The following is a 22,853-nucleotide window of genomic DNA, read 5'->3' as shown; positions in this document are numbered from 1 at the left end:
GAGGCTGGAGCTCTTCAGCTGAGCACATGGCTAAAAAGAAACAGACTGTATTTAAGAAGGGATGCTACTCTGAATGGAGGTGGGAAAAGCAAATGTCAAAATGTAGAAGTTGGATGTGCAGAAGAGAAGAAGATATGAAGGTCTCTGCCTATCCTGAAATGCTAAAAAACAAAGTTGGGATGAGCTCAGACTAAGGGAGGGTGCATCTCAGGACTCTTATTTCTCAGAGATTTGTAAATTTTATGAGTAAAATGACTGTGATTAAGAAATCCTTTGCTAAACCTGTGCTTCTTGCTTTCCTACCATGTTGTCCCTGATAGAATTAAACTAGAAGCCAGAATCCCACACAGCATAGGTGCAGTTCTGGGGGAGAGTGTATAAATGACCTGGGGCCAGGTGTGCTCTCAGGAGGTCTAACTAATTTCATACTCTAATATGGCTGAACTGCAGAGTCCCATGTCCCAAGGAAGGACATCACACAAGTGGTCTGAGCTTGGGAGTGTACGATTGAGTTCCAGAGCTAGAAACAGTGACTAGACTACCCAGACTGTTGCTTGGCAATACATGGGACTTAGTGATTGGGACAACTTATGACAGTGCCGACTGACCAGAGGGGACTGGGCCACATTGTATATTTAAGCATAGAGATTCATGTTGTACTTTTGCTGGGGTGGTATGTGTGGCTCCCTTAAAGGATTCATAAATGGTCCCTTTTACTAACTTCACCTTTGTCTCTGCATAGATGAAGTATTAGGCATTATCTCAGAATACAGCTTTTAGATTTTGGAGTTAATTTCTTCCCATCCAAGGTTTTGGAAAGAAATCAAGAATTTTAGGCCCAATGGGAGGTACACTCTTTGGAATTTGGGGACTGCTCAATGAATGAGGAGTCCCTACATGCAATGGAGTGTACTCCTAACTCTGGTTCTGTGAGGCTCAGGTAGGCCCAATTAGCTAATTAAGCAGCAAATAAGTGAAATATAGGCTGAGTGTAGAGCCTTGATTAGATGGAAGCTCACCTTAGCAGAGCAGGGCTGGAATAGAATAAATCCAGGAGGATGACAGCAGCAGAGGCTTCCAGGAGAAAGTTTGTTAGTCCCCCTCTGTTTAGTAGAGAGGGAAGGAAGGAAGGAAGGAAGGAACCCAGGGAAAGAGTAGGACCCTTTGGGCCTGGCCCTGAGGGACAGGAGTACCCTGAAGAGAGCAGGGTGGAGAAGAGAGCCTGTAGGAAGTGGCTCAGAAAGTAAGCAGTAAGGTTGGGGACTGAACGGACCTTGGCTGCATGTTGTAGGGTCCCTAGGCTGGAACCCAGAGAAAGAGGGCAGGCCTGGGTTCCCCTACCAGCTGCTGTGAGTGGCAGCATGGGGCAGTGAAAGGGAAGATTTTCTGAGACTACTGGTGAGAAAAGACCTTGTTGATACACCCCTGGAAAAGGAAGTCACACAGTGACCTGGCCGGAGGGCTGAGTCATGAAGAGGAGGCCGCTGTTCCTGGAACGGGAGAGGGGGCTACAGAGAGGGGAAGGGACAGTGTGATGGAATGTGACCACCAGAAGGGGCATTGGCCTGGCAGAGCTAATCCCCAGAACTGCCAGGAGACAGTGCCATTCTAGGGGGCGTAGAGCACCAGGTGATGATACCAAACAGGATTTAGATTTATGGCAGCCATTTTACTGGCTCCATCAAACTCTATATAGCAATGTTAATGCCTAGAAGTGAAACACTTAAAGCAACAAGTGAAGTAGATGTTTTCAAAATGTAATTATCCGAAATGATATTTGGGCAGTGCCCTGGTGCTAACACCCTAAGCATTGTGGGGAATATTTATTAACCAATAGTGGCTAGGATCTCAGTTTTACATCTTGCACGTCTCTTCCCTAACTCCATTCTGGGATATGGATTCATTCTGACTTGGAAGGCAGAGGTGCCACTCACTAATATTCGGCCTTCAATTAAGGATGAATTCATTCACTAGGAGTCCTAGTCTCCTCTCATGCTGGTTTTCCATTAATATAAACTCACTGATTTCAGTGGAGTTACTTATAATTTATGCAGGTTGAAGTGGGAGGACACAGTCAGGCCTGTTGAGTCCCTGTGTGAAGGAAAACCAAAAAAACCAAGATAGCTTCTGTCTGTTTGGTGTTAACCAACTTTTGAATTTCTTCAAACTTATTTTTGGAATTGCAGGATATAAAATGTAACATTACATGAAAGATTAAGGGGCCCCCTTTTTCCCCCAGACAGGTATATAGCACTTCCATTGCCAGAAAAGGACATTGTGTGGTCATAGCAAGGGGTGGAGCTGAGTCCTGAGTGAAACCAAAGAACAAACAACTGCTTCTGAAGTTTCTACTTTTTTTTTTATTGCCCCCTTTAATATAGCTTCCTTCAGTAACAGAGCCATTTTACAACAATTATTATGTGGCTGATAAGTTTGGACTTGCCTGGATTTTTTTCACCCACATCAAATGCACTTCATTAGTGTGGCAGTGACAGTTTTGATTTGGATTTGCTGATAATTTCTTGTGATGGGGTGTCCTCCACCTCACACAGGACCGGAAGGGGTGAAGAGGGCCAGGCAGGCCAATTAACTCCACAGGCTCCACCTGGAGGAGGAGCCAGGGAGCAGGGAACTAATTGGAAGCAGGATCAGGTGGGCAGGAACAGGAGGGGCCTTTATAAAGCCCAGGAGCTGTGAGCAGTAGGGGGCTGCTGCTTGGAAAGGTCAGTCACTCCCTAAGAAGAGGACGGAGGGTTTGGAACGAGTACATCCAGAGCAACAAGGGGAACCAGGAGTGGTAGGAAGTAGTCCAAGGAAGGAATAATGAGGGCTGGGAGATGAAAGGCCAGAACTGCTGGGTTGAGTGTCCCTGGAGTAGAGGGCAGGCTGGGTTTCCCCTACCAGCCACTGAGGGCGTGGCATAGACTGATGGGCCAGTGACTGGGAAGACTGCCTGGTTCATTGTGTGAGTGACAGAGAATTGAAGGCCTGTACCCTGAAAGCAGGGGGGGAGGAATGCTGAGTGACCTAGCCGGAGGGTTAAGTCAATAAGAGGACATTGCAATTCCTGGGATGAGAGAGGAGCTGCAGACCGGAGAGAGAAATGGTGTGAGACCATGGGAAGGGGTGTTGACCTCAAGAGCTATTCCCTGGAGTGACCAGGTAGATGTGCTGGACAAGCTTGATTGATGCACCCTGTGACATTCCTTTTATGAAAGTCTCCCTCCACCTACAATTCCAAGACTTCATCATATTTGGAATGCAGTTGCTAGACTTAGAAATCTTCATAATTTAGGGCCACTTTCCACTCTCCAGGGGTAGGATTGAGAGGGGTAGGAAAGTGAGGGGGTGGTACTCTTCCAAGCTATGCCTACAATCCAAGTTTTACCTAGTTGTGACACCAAAATACGCTGTCATAGATTGCATTGATTGTCATATGATTTTCACTTTTTCTTGTATACTTGATCAGCAATTACATTTTAAATATGATCATTAGGTTTCAGAATTATCACCCTTTTGAGATGCATGAGTGCAGTTCACACCCCTCAGAGTTATTGTTTCACTCAGGTGATCATCACTGTATTTGTTTACATTCACACTCTTGGGATTTTTTTTAAACCATATCGATTAGACTTGTTACAAAATGAAATTCTAGATTCTGCAATTCCAGGTGGTAGCCCACAGGAAAATATACCTGCTTGAAGAGTCAACTTGAATCTGTCCAATCAGAACCCTCAATATGATACAGGGTTTTTGAGCAGCAATTCCCAAACTGAACTTTCAGGAAGAAAATATATTAAACAACTTTCAGAAACTTGCAAACAAACCTCTTCTCTCTCTCTTATTTGTTGAGCTGATCAGAACAGAGTTTAATTGGAAAATGCCGATTCACTGACAAGAATCATGTCAATTTCACTCAGCAGCTGCTGGGTCATGAGAACATTTTTTCTTTTTGAAAACCGCATGCATCAGTGTTTCCAAAATTTTTTCATTTCAGAATCTCTGATTTGTGGAAAATTTTGAGACAATTTTGTATCAAAACCAAATTTCAAAATTCCAGAGTTTCCCATATACTGGAAATTCTGAGTCTTTGGCAGCTCTATTTGTATTGCAGTAGCACTAGGATGCCAATCATAGGCCAGGTCCTACTGTGCTATGCCCTGTACAAAAAAATTAAAAAACAAAACAAAAAACAAAACCTGCCCTTGCCCTGAGACGCTTACCATCTAAATGAGGGCTTATCTATACAAAGTTAGAATGTGGTAAGCTGGGGTGTCAATTTACCTTGCAGTAGTGTGCCCCACACCAATTGTCCATGTTGACCTTGCTACTGCGCACTAAAACTTTCCTAGTATGCTTGGATCCACTGCCATATGAAAGCAGAGTAGATCATAAGGTTGCTTTCAGCAGCATGGTCCACAAAGACAATTAGTGTATGGTAGGCTTGTGGTAGATAAGTTTGCACCCCAACTTGTGTGAACTAACTTTGTACAGACAAGCCCTAAGACATTTGTCACAGCAGAGTGCTCTGCTTTATCTTGGATTGTGCGTCTGTACAGATGTACCACTCAGTTCTGCTCTTATCTCCTGGGCCTTTCGGATCACTTTGATGTGAAGGCGCAGTACTGAAGTAGTACAGAGAAGATTGGTGTATTTCTGCTTTCAACTGGATAGTTACTCTAGTTATTAAAAAGCACTACTAAATTCAGAAATAAGCCATGCACATGAATATTAATCTTAAATTACCTGTAAATCATTGGGGATTTAGGACTTTCCTGAAAATAATAATAATTCATAAAAAATACAGATCTTTACTGGCTTCTCAGATGGCTAAAAGTCAGTGAGAAATTTTTATTTACAAAATTTCTTCCTTTCAGTTGAGCGCCAAAGTGTCTGTTCGTTGTTTTGTTGTTTTCATAGCTGTAGCAATTTGCCTCAACAGGTCAGGATCCTGGAAGAGCAGGGAACTGAGGGAAGATAGGGGTGTTTAGTGTTGCCCATATGTATATATTTTGGATACAAATGCCCAATTTCACTTTATTCTAGTTTTAATTTAGCTTTAGGAAACTTTTTCTTATTCATCAGAAGTACTATTCTAACTTCTTATTCACCAAAAGTACCAAGCCTCTTATCTCTTCTCTTCCACAGGACCTGGGCTGCTACATGCACAGTGCTGTTGCACTCAGTTCTTCCTTCCTTCTCTTCCTGAATGCTGTCCTTATCTAGGAAATTCTCCTTTGCAAAGCCAGACTACAATGCTTCCAGCATGCCATGCATAACTTACATACTGTCCCAAGAGTCAGCTGCAGAGTCGCCATTTCTGTCTTTTGTCCAGTCCATGAAAATAGATTTTCAGTCCTCCAAATATGAATAATATCATAGTTCTTGAGCTGTGGTGCTTGATTTGCCTGCTCTCAATGTGCAAAGAGACAAATGGAGGGATGGAGCTTCAAATATATGGCTAAACAGTTTGCTACTGTTATTAAACCAAATAAACTAGTTTTGAATCCACTCGTGTTTCAGTGGACAGTTCTCTGCCACAGTTAAGCAGAGGCCAAATACTACAATTCTCCGATGTTTGACAGAACATTCAGAAGGCAGACTGGCTGGAGGCATTCCACAATAGCTAGGTATCAGGTCTTTGATGAAAATGTTCATGCAGTAGCTGATAGCATTTTATACAACTTCCTCTATTCTTTCCTACATATTCTACTGCTCTACTTAGTATGGCAGGCAGTGGCCCTGAGGACTGGGAAATTCTGGGAGCATGCAACAGAAACTTCCCTTCACTTGGTGCTGATGAGAAAATTGGCAATTAATTACAGTATCCCTTGTTGTGAAGCATCCTGGCTTTTAGAAATTAGGTTGCCTAATGCAATGGAAAAAGTTAACAGCCATTCTCTGAAATGAAATCCGGTTCACTTTATGTCTTGGAGACAGTCATGTTTACCTAACTGTTGCTATTTATTTATGTAAAGGTTATGCCAAGCAGGAAGGAGGAGAGGTTCTGACCTCTGACTTCTGGCTTGCTCCCTGGACTTGGTATTCAGCTTCTGACTCTTAGCTCCTGCTTCCTGGCTCTTGACTCTGTCTCACTCCCAGGATTTGGTAACTGGGTTCTGGCCACTAGGCCTGACCATCTCTATTCCAACTATTAGAATAGCTTCCTGTCCTAACCATTAGGCAAGGCCTCCCACAGCCTGGTCCGTAACAGCATGTTCTCGGAATCTGAGGACAAGACCATCTATATTTCAGGGGTTCTCAAACTTTTTTTTGCGGGGACTACCTTTGAAAATATTTCAGGCTGTGATGACCTCCCTCCACCCCCCCGCCATGCCATGCCATGCCATGCCATGCCACCTTTATGGGCATACATGTGGGCTGACCACTTGTGACCCCCTTATCCCCCCCCCCCACAATAATCTCAATTCCCTCAGGGGGTCATGACCCCCAGTTTGAGAACCCCTGATCTACATCATCTGCTGGTTTACAGAATGTGGGTCCCTGACATGGCAACCTAGCTTTTCCCATGGGTAATGAGTCAAGCTGTTACTATACCCCAAACTTGTCATGAACTGTCTCCTAAACTGACTGACAAAAATCATTTCAGCTTCCTATTTACCATCTGATTTGTTTCATATTATTCGTATGAATAAAAGGATTTTTGCATTTTTTTAGTATTAAAACACATTTGTATCTGAATATATTGCTTCATGAAATCATACATTTTTAGCACCTTGTATGTGGTCAAACCAAAGCTATATTTAGCAGATGGCCATTAGGAGGGTAATGCAACTTGGAAGTTAATATTTCAGAGTTATCAGGGGGTGTGTGTGTGTGTGTGTGTGTGTGTGTGTGTGTGTGTGTGTGTGTGTGTGTGTGTGTGTGTGTGTGTGTGTGTGTGTGTGTGTGTGTGTGTGTGTGTGTGTGTGTGTGTGTGTGTGTGTGTGTGTGTGTGTTTGTTTTTTGTTTTAAGGAAAGCAGATGAGAGCTATAAAGCAGGGCTTATAGGCCTGAATCTTCAACATAGCAAACATTCTTATCTCACACTGAGAGCAGATGGTGCTGGGCACATTGTCGCTATAAGTCCCGAAACACACGAGTGTCTTCCTTATTGGTCACATGATGACTTTTTTTTTTTCCAACAAGTAAACACCTATGAAGAGCATTTATCTGTTAGTAACGACTTTATGGCATTTGCAGCACAAGATAGCTAGAGTGGGATAAATGATTCACAGCCAGTGAGATACTTTTGTGTATTTAGCTGCTTATTCGGCCCCTGGCATGTTCACAAACAGACTAACTTTTTGACTTATTGTTATTATTAACTTAACTTATTAGTATGCAAGTGTATTTAGAAGAATGTGGCCCTACCTGTATATCCAGTAGGGCTTTACTCTGAGCAGTCCCATTAAGTCAGTGGGGGTACTTCTGAGCATGAGTAAAAATGGCATAATCTTGCCCTCAATGAATTTGTATGCAATTTTGCTGCCCCTTTGTGGATTGATCATAAACAGTTCACTGTGGTAATTCACTGCTCAATATTTAGTACTTGAGCTGTGTTCGTTTGTTGTGTTTTGTCACATGGTACTGTTTCTATTATCTGATAGAGTTCCACTTGTCTGGCAATCAGGAGGAGATCTGACTATTCACCTGTGGCTTTGAATTTCTCAGGGGAAGGAAACAGATATGCAGGATTTAGAGTATTTAAGAATAAGAAAAGTTAAAACTTTTCTTTTCCCTGCCAGGCAGGCCTTGCCCAAGGCATAATTCCCAGCAAAATAAGACCTTAGTAAGGTGTACTGGCTGGGTACAGCTTCCATTACATTAACATAACAGAATTGTATGTGTGGTCCTAACTGTGAAAATCATGGCTGTATCCTTGTCTGGCTAGCCATTCCCTCTATGCCATGGTATTGACAAGGGCTTTTGAGAATTCTGTCCCCCTGATGCATTAAGTAGCATCTCAGTGGGAGAGTGGGATTTTTCAGCAGTACCTAACTCACTTAGGAAAACTTGTTCCCTTGAATTTCAATGAAACATGCACTCACTTTTGACCATTCCACCTGCAGTCCCTACATCAAAGAGCTCATGGTCTACGAGAACAAACGTACCTGTCGGAGGCTTTGTCTAGCACTTTTGTTGGTCCGGGGTGTGAAAAACACCTGCCTGACTGACACACGTTTCACCGATAAAAGCGCTGTTGTGTACAGCACTATGTGAGCAGGAGACGCTCTCCCGCTGACATAGCTACCACTGCTCATTGGTGGTGGTTTAATTATGCTGGCGGGAGAGCTCTCTCCCATTGGCATAGAGCGGCTACACGGGGGACTTTACAGCCACGCAGCTGCAGCAGTACGGTCTGTAGTGTAGACCTCGCCTAAGATTCTTATATGACCCCTCTTGTTACAGTATCTGAGCACCTCACTCTTTAATGTGTTTATCCTTACAACATCCCGCTGAAGAAGGGAGCTATCGTCCACATTTGATCCCTAAGGAACTGAGGCACAGAGACTAAGTGATTTGCCTGAAGTCTATGGCTGAGCAGGGAATTGAACCCAGGTCCCACAAGTCAGCACCCAAACTACTGGCCCAGTCTTCCTCTTTATATATGAGGGAGAAGGATGGAATATGTGAAACATATACTTTTAAAAGTATATCTGTCCATTTGGCTTTCTGCTCTCTCCTTTGGGCCACCATGCTTGAAATGGGAACTACACTGTGAGCTACATAAAAAGATACTGACTAGAGGAAAGCTGAGCACTTTAACTTCATGCTTCCATGCGAAAGCTACAGATTTGAGCCTTGAGCTCAGACCCTCATTCTCCAGGAGCAACACTGCGGTGTATGTTATACCGCTGGGGAACTGAGAGAGTGATTTGTTTTTCTGCAGTAATGACCCCTGCTGACTCCCCCTTGGATTAGATTCTAGAGAAAAACTTGAGCTGTGGATGTACTAGTTAAGCTTTTGCTAAAATTTCCCATCGATGCTACCTTCAGTTTAGCATTGTTGGGAGTGCTGCTGAATATAAGTCTCCCAGAAGCTGCCAGCATTTTAACTACTGTCATTTAACTCTTTCAGATCAGATCTTCATGGCACAGTGCTTAAAACTACACTAGTGCTCCCTCCATTGCTGCTATTTTTGGAGCTGATTAGGGAACTTTTGCTAAAAGAGTAAACAAGGCCTTATTTCTGTTTTTGAATGGGGTGGCTGCCCTATATGGTGATGCAGAACCTATTTTAAAGAAGGGACCAAGATGCACCTGCTGGATGTCTTATGCTGTTCCATGTCAGGCTGCAGGAATAGGTGGAAAGAGGGCTGTACTATTACTTTGTAAATGATTTAATACAATATGTCCCTATACAAACACAGGGGAATGGGTGTAGTTTTCATGAATGAATGTGTCTGGATGAAGCTTTAGAACTGCTGGAAATGTCCTAATTGGATAAACTCTTGGGTCAATTTCACCATGGTTGGCAAGTCAAGTGGAAGCCAGATAGCAGGCACTGTGGGGGAAAATGGAGCTGCTTACCTGAAGCTAATGATGTGGCAGGGTTTCAATCCTGTTTGTGTGTCTCTAAGATATTTTCAGTTTCATTAAAATCTGAAATGTTCTGTTTTAAAAAAGTTTTGGGGCTTTCTTGAAGAAAAGGTGAAAGAAAAACCTACCATGTCCTTTATATATTGTTGCTGATCTGCATGAGATTATACACCATGATGACCTGTCAATCATGCAATGTGTGATTTGTGTTGCCAGAGTAATTGTTTGGACAGAGAGGGGCGATTTAATTGGAAGAACAAAACTCCTCCAGGAAAAAAAAATGCTCTGTATTGGTGTCAAACTGTCTGTGTCTTCCCAGCATTGCTAAGTATAGGATATGATTTAAATATTTAATTTGAAGGAATTGAGATTATTAAAATCATACAAAAGTAGAGCTATTTACATTTTTGCCTTCAGGCTCTATGAATTTTGCTCTTTCTCTTATAATTATATTTCTTCTATACATAATTTTCTTCTCCTTGCTCCTGTCTTGTTACCATCTCTCTCCTCCATCGCTCTGGGGGCTGGATTCTGCAAGTTTTTCCCATTCCCCCCCTTAACTTCAGTGGGAGTGCAAGATTGGGTCCTGGAAGCTGACATGCTGGGTGAGGACACAATTTCAAACTCTAGCAAATATTGTATAACAACTGGTGCAAACAGTTACTAAATGCTACTTGTTGCACAGTGGCCCTGGATTCTCAAAAGCTGATGCTAAAAAAAGAAGTGTGGAATATGATCCTGTATGGCATCAACTCCCTAGGAGACTGCAAGAGGACACAGGAAAACTCAAATGTAAGAAGAGTGAGTCTCCTTACTATCACGGTCATAGTTAAAGCATTTGTACAAAAAAAAAGGAGGTAATAAGAGGAAGGGGATATGCATGTTTGATTCTGATGGAAACCCTCTGTCCCTGTTTCACTGGCAACACTAGAATGATTTGTCTGTGCAAAAAAATGACAGTTGTAATGTAGCCAAGGCCTTTGCAAGCTGTAGTGCCAGCTGTGTATACCTGCCTGGGGCTCTAGCAGACCATCTGAGCAAGTTGCAAGGAAATTTCTGCAAAAGTAGTGCATGAATGTTAGGCGATCTGGCTTCTGCCAGAACTCTTTCCATATCAGCTGTCTGATTTCCCATCAGAAGTACTCTTTGTACCTCTTCAGGCTGACAACCGAATTGTTACAGATGGCAATATGGGGAAAAAGGTCAGCTATACTCGGCTAGGAAGTGTATTGAAATAGAACGTTTTGGATTGTGCTGTATTGCAGAGGCCTGGTTTTGGGAATATGTCATGTGGCTGAGTCTCACTCAGTGACTGACAGACTTTAAAAAGACTAACCCTCTGGTTTGGATAAGCATCGGGAGTTTGGATGTCTATCTGTCCAAAGCTCATCCAAACCCAATCATCTTATATTTCCTCTTTCTCATTTTCTGTGACAGCTTCTTATTCACCCCAGCTTCCTGCAGTCCCTCCACTTGACCTCTTGAACACTGTGATCCTCTCTCCAACCTTCTCTCTACCAATGCCTGCTGAATTTCCTCACTGGGCTACAGGATCGCAGTAACGTTTTACTTGTGTGTGCACACAGCTGGACCAGGCTCTCAGCAACCTCCTCCACAGCGCCCTAGTTTTGTTGTGGCAGTCTCTCAGATCAGATCTGGCTCATTGTAATAAGTATCTTGTACACAGTGAGGCGTGCTCTATCATGGCATTGCAGAGTGTGTGGTGCACTAGCAGACTGGATTGAGCATACCCAGACCTCATTTGAAGGACTGCCTCACTTACAACCATCTGCAATTTTATTAACCAAGGAAGGTGGTGGATGGGCTATAAGGATGGTGGGCAGTTGACTTAAGTGAACCAATCCACTTTTTAAGCTGGTTAGATCAAGGATAAAGCTGCAGATAAGCATAAGTCATAGTCTATTCTAGCTGAACCAGTTTGCACAACATTATTTTTGCTATTAAAACACAGGCTGCTGAGTTGCTTACCAGAAAAAAAGGTGGGAAAGCAAAGGAGAGACTTTTGAAATCATCTTAAAGATGTTTTTTCAATTTGAGTGCATCTAAAACTGTGTCATCCTCCAGCCCTTGAGGACTTGTGCTCCCTTTCAGCTGGAGGTATATACAAAAGCTAGTAACACTTCCTACTGTTAGAAATACTGCCAAGTTTGTTTAGATGGCAGGAACTTCTGAATTTATATTTAACATCCCCACCCCAGAAACTGTTAACCATAATCCAAGGGTTATGGTTCAGGGTTAAGCTACCATAGGAAAAGATATGAGAAAAAACACTGAAAGACTGTGCGGGTTTTTTGTTTTTGTTTTTTTTACAGTCTAGCAACTTTATTGTGTGTGGTAAGTAGCCAACAGCCACTTCAGTTCAGCACTCTGTACTGTAATTAGTTTTAAAGAGCTCTGACAAGCTCAATAATTCACCCATTGATCTTTCACATCCATTACTTTATATAGCAGGGGCGCCTGGAATCTAGAATTAACGAGCAAATTACCTAGACTGTGTCCCAAGAGCTCATCAGTTCCTGTCTGTCTTATTCAGGTTTTAAGTAAGTTATTTGTCACCCAACTGGCTGAGGTTGGCAGGGACCAGATACAGGGAAATGTGTGCCACCCTCATCACTATTAATTTTAGCCAGCACTGTACTCTCTTTAGGCACCCACTGATCTGTATAAATCTCAGATGCTGACCTACTCTGTTCTCTGCTTAAAGGCTTTTGGCATGAATGTGTCTTTCTGAAAGCTTTTTTTGCTGGACTGTGCAGATGAATTGAGGGTGCATGGCAAGGGAGGAGTGGATAGCATATCAATGCTTAATCAGGTCAAGTGAAGGACAAAAGGCAGGTGCAAGTCAGGACACAGACTTGTTCTGGGAGAGTCACAGCTGACTCTCTACATGTCAGGGGACGTAGCTAGCCATTGGGGATTTGTTCACACATGGGAAAGTACACTGCCTACCAGCCAGAATGAGCCCATGGTTTCCTAGAGTATTTGTGCCATTTCACACAATCTGATCATCAACCTAGTAGCTACCATTAGGTATATAAATATCTAAGAGTGTGTTAACAAATGGCTGTCTGAAGAAGATAAAGAACAAGCCTGTCAGTTTGCCTTCAGGAACCTCAACCCCCAAACTAACTAGTGCACACCATGATACATGTTCACTGTGCTTTTAAAAATTATAAGGCAGCCACAAATATAGTATCGAGATGCCAATTAAATAATACAATAAGACCTTACCCCACTAGAGAAGTGGTTAATATTACTCTGCTACACCAACTCCTACAATCCAGCACACCCACATTTCCCCAACCTTCCCCACAAAACCTGAACCAGGAGAATAATTACCCAGGAGAAGAAAACAAAAACCAACACCTTTCTCACCCCCACCCCGAAACTCAGAGCCAACAACTAGGATTACTCGGGGCCAAATGCTAAATAAATACTTTCAGGTATAAGTTACGTGTCTGTAAACAAGAGGGAGTAAATTTAACTTGCATGCTGGAGTGGCAGAATGGTGGATTGTAACAAGAAAATCTATTACCAGGAGGGTATAAGATAAAGCAGGTCTCTTTTATCACAGCATCTACTCTTTTACACACGTGGCTGGGTGCTTTACTTGTTACAGTCCCATCCTTCTGCCTCATCAATGAGTAAACTGCACTGTCTGTGTCTGATTCATACTCATGGGTGCAGGGTGAATGCAAACTTTCCATAGGGGGAATTGTGGTAGGAAAAACAACCTACAGGGAGTGCAGTACTTTAAACTCCAACAAGAGCATATGTGCCTGGAAGCCTGCCCCCATTTCCTTCCCAGCCAGCCCTGTCCGCTTTCATGATGGTTGGCTTTTAGGCTCCTTGATGGAGTGGGATTTATACACAGCTTGTGCTGCCATGCTGCAGGTGGGCATTCTGCTGCCAAAGGCCCAAAGTCTGGTTTCCACCAGCATCTCTGGGCCATGTTACAGTCATTTACCAGTGTCATCTTTGAATTTCTCACTTCCTCCCCCACCCTTTGCATTTCACACTGAAGTTTAAGAATAGAGGTAATCCCGTGTGGCTTCCTACACCTATGACTAGCAAAGGATGCTAGACGGGGTATTCATAGGAATCAAATATCTGGTGTGGAATCTATGCTGAAAATTCCTCTCTGGGTTAGTTCACAAAGCTTAGTCTCAGAAACAGCTTCCTGATTTTGTTACAGAAATGACATGTCTATTGTCTGTTTCAAGTTTTTTTTAATCCCATTCTTAAAAAGACTGGTGAAGTGACATTTCAGTATCTGTTAATATAAGCCCAAACAGATAAAATAACATGTGATTACTTAGTATTGAAATAGTTCCTTAAAATGGTCATGTATCTGTTTCTTTGAGATGGAAAGAAGCTTGTTCTACCCCTTAAAGATCATTTAATGATCACCTGTTCTATTAATTCCCTCTGAAGCACCTGGCATTGGTCACTGTCGGAAGACAGGATCCTGAGCTAGATGGACCATTGGTCTGACCCAGTATGGCCGTTCTTATGTTCTACAAAATATCAACAAAGATTTGTTGGAATTTTTCAATGAAATTAATTTGACTGTGTTGTCTTTTTTGTGTTCACTTTCAAGAATGTTCTTACAAACCAGTTCACTTGCAACAATATTCATATGGGTGACCATAAAATGACAGGATTTCTGACAGGCTAATTTTACAAGATACTTGCAGGCAGCAAATTTCAAACTGATAATCACAAATATTTGCACTGGAAAATTGATTCTCAGATCACACAAAACTTGGGTTTGGAAGTTTTCTCCCCAAAGCTACACAATCCCCCTGGTTCATCTGAAAGTTGAATCAGGTTCATTTAAACTCCAGTTAAAACTCCTCCCACTTTCAGCTGGGAGGGGAGATTATTGTGATGCTCCTTGTTTGTAGTTCAGAATATTCCCTCCTCTCCCTTCATACAATCTGACAGTTCCACTGGCCAGTGCATGAAGGGATGAAGCCATGGGTTTTCCTATTCCTTGCCTCTCCCCTATCCGCTCATGCCCTGTGTGCAAGCCATCTGCTCCTCCAGCACTTCGAGCTAAGATTGGGGCAGCCTTAATGCTGCTTTACCAGGAATGGGAATCCTTACTCCTCACTTCTCCCCAGTGCCCCTGATTTAGGGCTAGTCACAACCTATTCCTGTGGTTTAAGTGTAATGAGGAATTATAACTAAACCTGTGGCCTGCTACATTTAAATGTCACTAGATCCAGAACGGACAGAGATTTCACCAGTCTTTTACAGATGTGTGGGCCTGTGACAGTTTATTGTATCACACTGCTACATAGTAGCAGATAAGCAGTATGCAAATTAGTGTTTTAGAACTGGCCTTACAGATAAAATTTAATCTCCAGTTCAATAGTGGTTAATGAGAAATTGTTCATTATCAATGTTAGAATAAACTGTTTTAATGGGACTATCAAGATAAACTCCCTATCTTCCAGACAGTGAGGAAGATGATTTACAGTGACATGTTAGACATTATTTGCTGTGTGGGAGGTCGGGGCAATTTGGCAGTTTCAAGGATGGTTTTTAGAGTGTTTGAGCATGAAATGAAGGAAAGGCCTTGAAGCTAATAACCTGTGACTCTGGGCTGAACTCTGGGAAATAACTATGTTTATTTTCCAGCCACTCTTTTTTACAGGAAACAGCAGCAAAGTGAAAAATCTTAGGGTAACAGTCTAGTTTACTGTGGCTCCCTGACTATAGCTTGTCTTTCAGGAAATAAAGCTCAGGTTTCACAGAAGCAAATAAAAGTTGGTTTCTCTCTAAACACATGACCTTTTATTTGTTTTTACAGAGTCCACAGTTGTGTGGAGTTTACAGGAGAACAAAAGTAACGGGGTAATTCACTCAGCTGTCTGTATTTTGTGCAATGAGAAGGCAAATATTTAAAACATTATACACCTCATTAAATACATGTGGGAGGTTGTGCCGGGTCCATTAGGGCCAGCAAACATTACAAAACCTAAGATGAGAGAAAATGCTTCCATGACTTTCTTTTGAATGCTGATTAAGTGGTTTGTGGTTTATCTCAAAACGTTCCCTTGCAGCATATATAAGTTTAATATGGCAGCGTTTTGCTACCAGATGGGAAAGCCAGCAAAACTGAGAGAAACAAAAGTGAAAGTGAGTTATCTGAATTGAATGAAACATGAAAAGGAAACACGTGACATGAACTTAAAGAGTAGATTAGATTTTAAAATGTAGGTAATTTAGAACATCTTATACTCCGCCCATCAGTCTGTCTGTCCATCTGTTGTCTCTCATCTTACACTTAGATTGTAAACTCTCTGAGGCAGGGACAACCTCTTATTCTCTGTACAGCTTCTAGCAGAACTGGGTCCTGGTCTATAACTGGGGCTACTGGGCACTACAGTAATACTGTACTATGAATACATGTACTTAACAGTGTAGGAAACATGTATATAGAAAGAGGAAAGTCCCTTCCTTATAAGATCTAATTACAGTATCACTCAGATTACCGGGGTACCTGAGACAGCAGTTCAAATGTAATAAGGGTCACAAGCAATTTCAGGGGTGAGATCAGGGCTGGAAATCTTTGCAGAAGAAGTGAGTTTTAAGGAAGGCTATATGCAACAGGGCGGCTTTTCCCCTGGGCTAGACCAACCTGATTACAGAATGAGCCTCACCTGAGGGGAATCAGGCAATTCCCCATATAGAGCAGAAGGTGACTGCAGTGAAGGGGGAGAGCTGGCATTAAGTGGTAACAAAGGGGGGGGGGGGGAGAGTCTGTCTGCCAGGTAGAAAGCTCAGAGTGAAGAAAAATTCTCCAGGTAGGGAGAGATCCTGATGGAAACAGCAAAGAGAGTGAGACACCCAGAGAAGAACTTAAGAGGCTGGATAGGAAGTGGTCCAGGGAAAACTGAAGTACGGGTAAAGGAGCAGACCTAACTGTTCAGTACATAGCCCTGGGCCAGAATTCAGAATAGAGGGGGGACTGGGCTCCCATGCTGGCCCCAAGGAAGGAGATGTACAAGCCCATTGCAAGGATTTTTGAGCTCAGCTGGGGAGTGACAGACTAAAGAAGAGCCCCAGAGAAGGGGAAGAATTCTTTAAAAGACATTTTGGGGACTTTTAGTTTGGACAATTGTGACCCTGAAGGGGGTGGACTCAAGATGGTGATCCAGTCACTTGTCCCTCTGGCAGGAAGAGAAAACACCACAAAGGGATCATTGGCAGGGGGGTGCTCAAGAAGCAAGAACCAATAGGGCATGTGTGGCCATGAGGGAGTGCCTAGCAGTGAGCTGACACATTTACACTATGATAGAAGGGTGGGGGAGAGAAGAGATAATACTTCCCACATAGAAGTGGGAGATGAAAAGTCAGGGGTGATTAGTGACATGGAAGAGAAGGAGTGATTGTGAGAGAGACTAAGGAGGCACACACAATGTGAAGGGGGTGGTAGGAAAAAATAAGTGCACAGAGTGAAGTAAAGGTGATATTGTATAGAGCCTGTGGTCTTGACACTGATAATTGGGAGCTTAGACTTGATGCAGAAGGAAGGGGGACCCAGTGAATGGATTTGAGGCAGGTAATCTTAGCAGCAATACTTGGGAGAGACTGGAGGGGAGAAGTATAGTGGGGGGGGGGGGGGTATGCCACAGAGCTGAAGTAGATGATGACCAAGGCATGCTGCACCCAGTAATGTTATAAAGCCATAAAGAATCAATACTGTACAAATATTTCCTTGTGGGGTATACACCTAAACACAGGCAGAGAAGGAATTTACTGAAGCCAGAGAGCAGTTAGTGCACCTGATGGCACCTGGAGGTGGGCCAAGCTCAACGGGGGTGGTTGAATTAAGGATGAATTCTAGCTGAGAGGAGTGGGGGTGGCTAATCAAGGAAGGATTTTAGTGCCTAGAAGAGAGGCAAGAGGCTGAGGGGAGGGTAGGCTTTGGGATCTTTTCCCAAGAAAGGAGCTCTGGTAAAGGGCAGGAATTGTGTGAGCTGCTGGGGTCACCCTTGACAAAGGATGGCCCGAGGGTTGGCGTCGTGGGAGGGAGAGGTGGATGGACAGAGGCAGTCTTGGGAGGGGTAGGAATAGGAGCCAGACAGCCAGGGAGAAAACTCTTGGATGTGTCTATCTGTATGAGAGCAGGCAAGAACTCTGCAGAGCCCAGGAAGAGTGGAAGAGTCTGCAGAGGAATGAGCTCAGGAGGGGACTGAGGAAAAGGGCCTAGAGACAGGCTGAGATAAGAAGTAATACAGGGAGGCACTAAGAGTTCGAGGAAGCAAATCTTCACTGCTTGTTAGAGGGGTCCGTGGACTGGAATCCAGAGGAGTGGGGCAGGTGGGGGAACCCAGGCCCTCCCTGAGGAAGTTGGTGTGAAAATGCTGTGATGGGGGGGCTAGAGACCATTAAGCCCAGAGTCAGGCTGAAGAGATGATGTAAGGTGATGGGACTCTCACCCTGAAAGGGGTGGGAGTGAACGTTACGTGGGCTGAGGCACAAAAAGAAGCAGACGGGTGCTGGGCCAGAGTAGCTGTTGGCAGAGAGTGTTGGAGGAGGAGAGCCTGCTATGCCATGCCTTGCAATGAGGGGGCATGCTGGCTGGTGAATCACTCATACACCATGGCATAATAAATATAGAGCCACCTGGAACTTCCACGGCTGTCACTGGCACTTAACTACCACTCAGATGGGTACTTTAGAAATACAGAGAGAGAGAGGCTATAATGTATACTACGGTCACGTGGAACTTCATGGGACGTGTTTGGTTAGAACTGACTCCTCTGTGCCAAAACTCCAATGTTAGTAAAGGAGCCAGAGCTTCAGCTGGTGTAATTGGGCAAAACTCCACTAAAGTCAATGGAGCTGCATCCATTTACATAAGGTGAGAATCTCCTTTACATATTAGGAGTGTAGGGTCTAGAAAACAAAGTTATAATAGATCTGATTTGATCCAACAGAGGGCAGTGGTACACATACACACTAGCCTCCTTACACTGCTGTTAACTGTCTTATTGGAAACAGAGACATAATAAATTTAGTTAGCTTTAGGTTTTAAAAAGCATATTTTTTAATTTAGCCAACTAGTTTTCTGCTTCAGCAATAAGAGCAAACAGCAGGAGATTGTTCATGATGTTTAAGGCTGGCCTCCTCCAGATATCCTGCCTTTCTTAAAATAACTACTGCAGTACCTTGGTTAAGGAAGTTTACCATGTTTAGATCCTGTCACATTCTGTTCTGTGTAACCAAACCCACCAACATATAATATTGTGCTCTACCAAACAAGGTTTATGGTTTTTTAAAAAGTGCACTATAGTCTTTTAATAGTCTTTGTTTAATTTGCAAAATATGAATTATGACTTGATATAAAGAGTCACAGTAGTAAGTAAAGGCAACAAGCACAGAAATAAGAAAATGATGAAAAAAATGGATAGAAATGTCCGATACTTCAGACCTCTAAGTAAGATACATTGAAATATCAATTCCTTGTAGAGGAACTGGTTCATTGACATCACTGAAATACACAACCTCAATTTGCTACCTTAGAATCCATGGGTAGTAATAAAATATTGTAGATTTCAGAAGTAAAAATCATCTGTTGTAAGATATGGTAATTTTTCTGGTGTCAGAGTTAAGATTGTATTTCAAGGTGATTGGGAGGGATTGGATGTTGAGGTAGACTTGGCAGAATTTGATTTTTATTCTTAATTTTAAAGGAACAAAATCAATGTTTAAGGTTTTTTAAAATTTTTATCACTTTACGGTTTTACAGTTGCAGGAAAATATGTAGGATCATGCTAATTTAATGACTATGTACATTAAGATTAAAAAAATTAAAGCTTTGTAACTGTTAAAACACAAATTGTCAATATCATATGTCAAAATAAATATCCTTAAATTGAACTCTTTAAGTTCTCAAGCAGCATTTTTTGTTTCCTTACCTATCTGTAGATTTTGATTATTGATGGAAACACTTTTTGTTGGTTTGTGTGTTATGGTAAAACTGATGTTTACTGACATTTACCAATTTTAAAAAAATCTAATCCTTCCAAGCCTACTTATGGGCAGCTGTATGTTGGAAATGAAAGGGAGTTATGGTGCTGAGGAATATGTTTGGACATTATGGTGTCTGTCTGGCCTGGGATCTGAATTGAGGTTGGCTTGAGTTTTTGTCGTCTTAGCTGGTTATCTCCTTGGTGTGAGGGTTTTTTTAATTGCAGTGACAGGAAAGAGCAACATCAACTCCAAAATAATGAAGTTTTTCATCTGGGATAAGACAGCAAATCCTTCTTACTTATTCTTCTGGCTTTCCTCATGATCTCACTTTATGTGCATATGTGAAAGTACAACAGCATAAGGTGACTGATTAATAAAGTGATTCATAATACATCCATGAAAAGTACATGAAGTATAGTAGCAAAGCCACACAACAGAGGTAGTGTTGGTTAGTGGCTAAAGCAAGGGGTCTGGAGTCAGTTTATAGATTTAGTGTGTTATCTTTGGAAAGTAATTTAAGATGTCTGTTTCAGTTCACCAGTAAGCTAACGCTAAGTATATCCATTTTGCAGTCTAATGGACCTGTTATGTGAGGCATATAAATCAATGTCTGCAAAGTGTTTAGAGGTTCTCAGGGGGAAATTCCTCTGGAAATGGAAGGTAGTATTAACAAAATGACAAATCAAACCATCAGCATTTCCTTCAATCTAGTTCATGTTGGGTCTCTTTTTTTTTTTTTTGACTTCTTACTATGGAATTTAGAAGACCCTGTACAAAGGGAACAGAGTAAAAGACAACTTCAGAGCATTTCTTTCACCTTTTCAGGACTACAGGGAGACAAGCATGTACTAGGAAATGTTGCACTCTCCAAAAGATCAGCTCCAATTATCATGTAAATATTTATTTGCTTCAGTGATTAAGCCATGACGATTTGAAGGGATCACTGTGGTTAGTCATAGTTAACTCTAGTTACTGTGGTATAATAATATTACTCAATTTGTTTCACAGCTCCCAGTTAAGTGACAAAAAATTCACCCACATAGCATCTGATTTTTTTTTTCAAATGGTAAATTTAGTCCTCATCAAACCTTTATTTTCTTTCAAGGCAAAATGAAGACATGTTTATTCAAAAAGAGTCAATAAAATAACAGTAACATGCATGGAAAGACTCCACATCTTAAATGGCTGTTTGCTTGCATGATTTATACTGAAGGAAACTTACTTCATAGAGCTGTCATGGTACATGTTGATCAATCACTATACCCAGGCACTCACAGCTGTGCTTCCTGAGAGAGGAAAAAGAATTCTGCTAGTTTTTATACACTACACATCACTTGCTTATTTTGCCTAAAGCTTCATTTCTTACCATCTGGAAGGCTGCATATATCTGAGGTTCTGTAGGGGAATTCTGTTCCTTATTAAATAAAACTGTCTTAAAATAAGCCACAATGAGTAAATAAATGGGTTAAGCCAGGCTATAAAATCTTGAAATAGGTATTCATCCTTTTCTCACAGGAAAACATCTTATAAATAAGTTTTTCCTCCTGGCATTTTAGAGATCAAAGGATCAACCCCCTGGTTAAGTCCACCCTCTGCTCTCTAGGTGAATAGTTGTATCTTCAAATGACGTACATCATCAAGCAACTCAGCACTCTCCAGATTTAATTCTGACGGGCAAGAACAGGTGGAGGCCATGCAGCTTAACCTTGGAAAGATGACCCCAAATTACTATTAACTTACCTTATCTTGCAACCATCAGATGTAAGGGTTAATTAAGGATCTTCCAGAGGGGACGTAGGATGTCCAGGTGAAAGGTAAAGGGAAGAATGTGCTGACACAGAAACAGGTCAGCTGCTTTTTCACAGGCTCTAAAATGGTGTAAAGTTCAGTGTACAGTAAAGAGCATTCCACTACACACACTGTTAACTTGAGAAAGTTTCTCTTCAGCTCTAATAAATTAAAGTTAACAGTCAATGGCTGCTGTGCTAGTGTACTGCAGCATGGTGTGAGTCTGCATATTGCTCCATCCATGCAGAACTGCTGGAATAGTATCAGGTATTCACGGTATGAAAGGGATGAGCTTGAAGGTGGCTTGTCCAGTGTCAGAAACTTGAGATGAAGTGCCTTTCTAATTGCAGGAATCCAAGGCCAGATGGATAGGACAAACAACAATTTAAAACCTTTATTCCTCTCACCTGTATTCTTTCTTGTCTGTCTTGGCTCTCACTGTGTCAGTAATCATCTATAGATCTTTCCTTGCACCAGGCTCTTACAACATCAAATAATGGAACTTTCTTCCATAGGCACTCTCTCGTAACTGCTATTCAGAGAAAATGGTGCCTTTATCTCCAAGCTCACAGCCCTGAGCTGTCGACACACAATTCAAACTGGGCCTGATCAAGCAAGGTGTGGAGCTCCATTCCCATTCTCAACACCTCCTTGGCACTGCTCAGCACCTTGAAGAACCATACCCATAGGAACTAATGAGAAGGTTTTGGCCTAAATTCCGGGATTTGACCAGTGGAACGGGCAGGAAGATTTGGCCCTTAATTTATCTAATCTTACTGTCTGTCGAGAGGCTGTAGGCCTAAGTATGGCTACATAGGTGTCATTCCATTCCAGGCAGTGGGATTGAATTTATAAAGTAATATTTCAAATCCTTTCCAAACTGCATCTGTATCCACTGTGGAAAAGACCCAGGAAAATCTACTTGCATTTCTGATAAACTTGTTCCCATATTTATAATTTGGTCTCAAAATAAAGAAGAAACTAGCACTCTGATCCACCAGATGATAAAGGAAAGAAGTAAAAATGGGCTTTATACACTTGTAGCTGAGGGAATAGCATTTGCTATAGGGTCTGTGCTATGTAAACTATTTATGGAGTATCAGTTACCTGTTGAAAGTGGATTCATTTCATATTTAGGAAGCAGCATTATCTAGTGGGTGGAGACTTAGGTTCTGTGTTTAAATCTTCCACTGACTTTGTGGTCTTGAGTAAGGCATTTACTGCCCTTTCTGAGTTGGTCTTTCAATCTGGAAAAGTATTATAATAGCCCCATCTGTACGGTACTATGAGTTACTTCGATGAAGACCACAGTTCAGTCCTGAGGAAAGAAGACTGATGGGGGACGTAAGTTTTTAAATATGTTAAGGGCTGTTATAAAAATTATGGAGCGTTCTCCATGTCCACTGAAGGTACGCCAAGAAATATTGGGCTTAATCTGCAATAAGGGAGATTTAGGTTAGATATTGTGACAATCTTTCTAACTATAACAATAGTTAAGCACTGGGACAGGC

The 22,853-nt window shown here is 42.2% G+C and overlaps 1 long non-coding RNA gene across 1 annotated transcript in view; it reads left to right on the top strand.

Annotated features, from left to right (window-relative positions):
• The first annotated feature begins 2,757 nt into the window (after positions 1-2,757).
• The window catches only part of LOC137156695 (uncharacterized), an 83,794-nt gene continuing 63,698 nt past the window's right edge, over positions 2,758-22,853 (top strand). Inside the window, exon 1 of the long non-coding RNA XR_010920861.1 lies at positions 2,758-2,797. This is a non-coding gene — a long non-coding RNA (uncharacterized lncRNA). The remainder of the gene's footprint in view (positions 2,798-22,853) is intronic.

This window comes from Emydura macquarii, unplaced genomic scaffold, assembly GCF_026122565.2.
Source record: "Emydura macquarii macquarii isolate MOO-44397 ecotype Brisbane River unplaced genomic scaffold, CSIRO-AGI_Emac_v2 contig_1477, whole genome shotgun sequence".
Taxonomy (NCBI): domain Eukaryota; kingdom Metazoa; phylum Chordata; order Testudines; family Chelidae; genus Emydura; species Emydura macquarii.
This window is presented reverse-complemented; position numbering and strand designations above follow the sequence as displayed.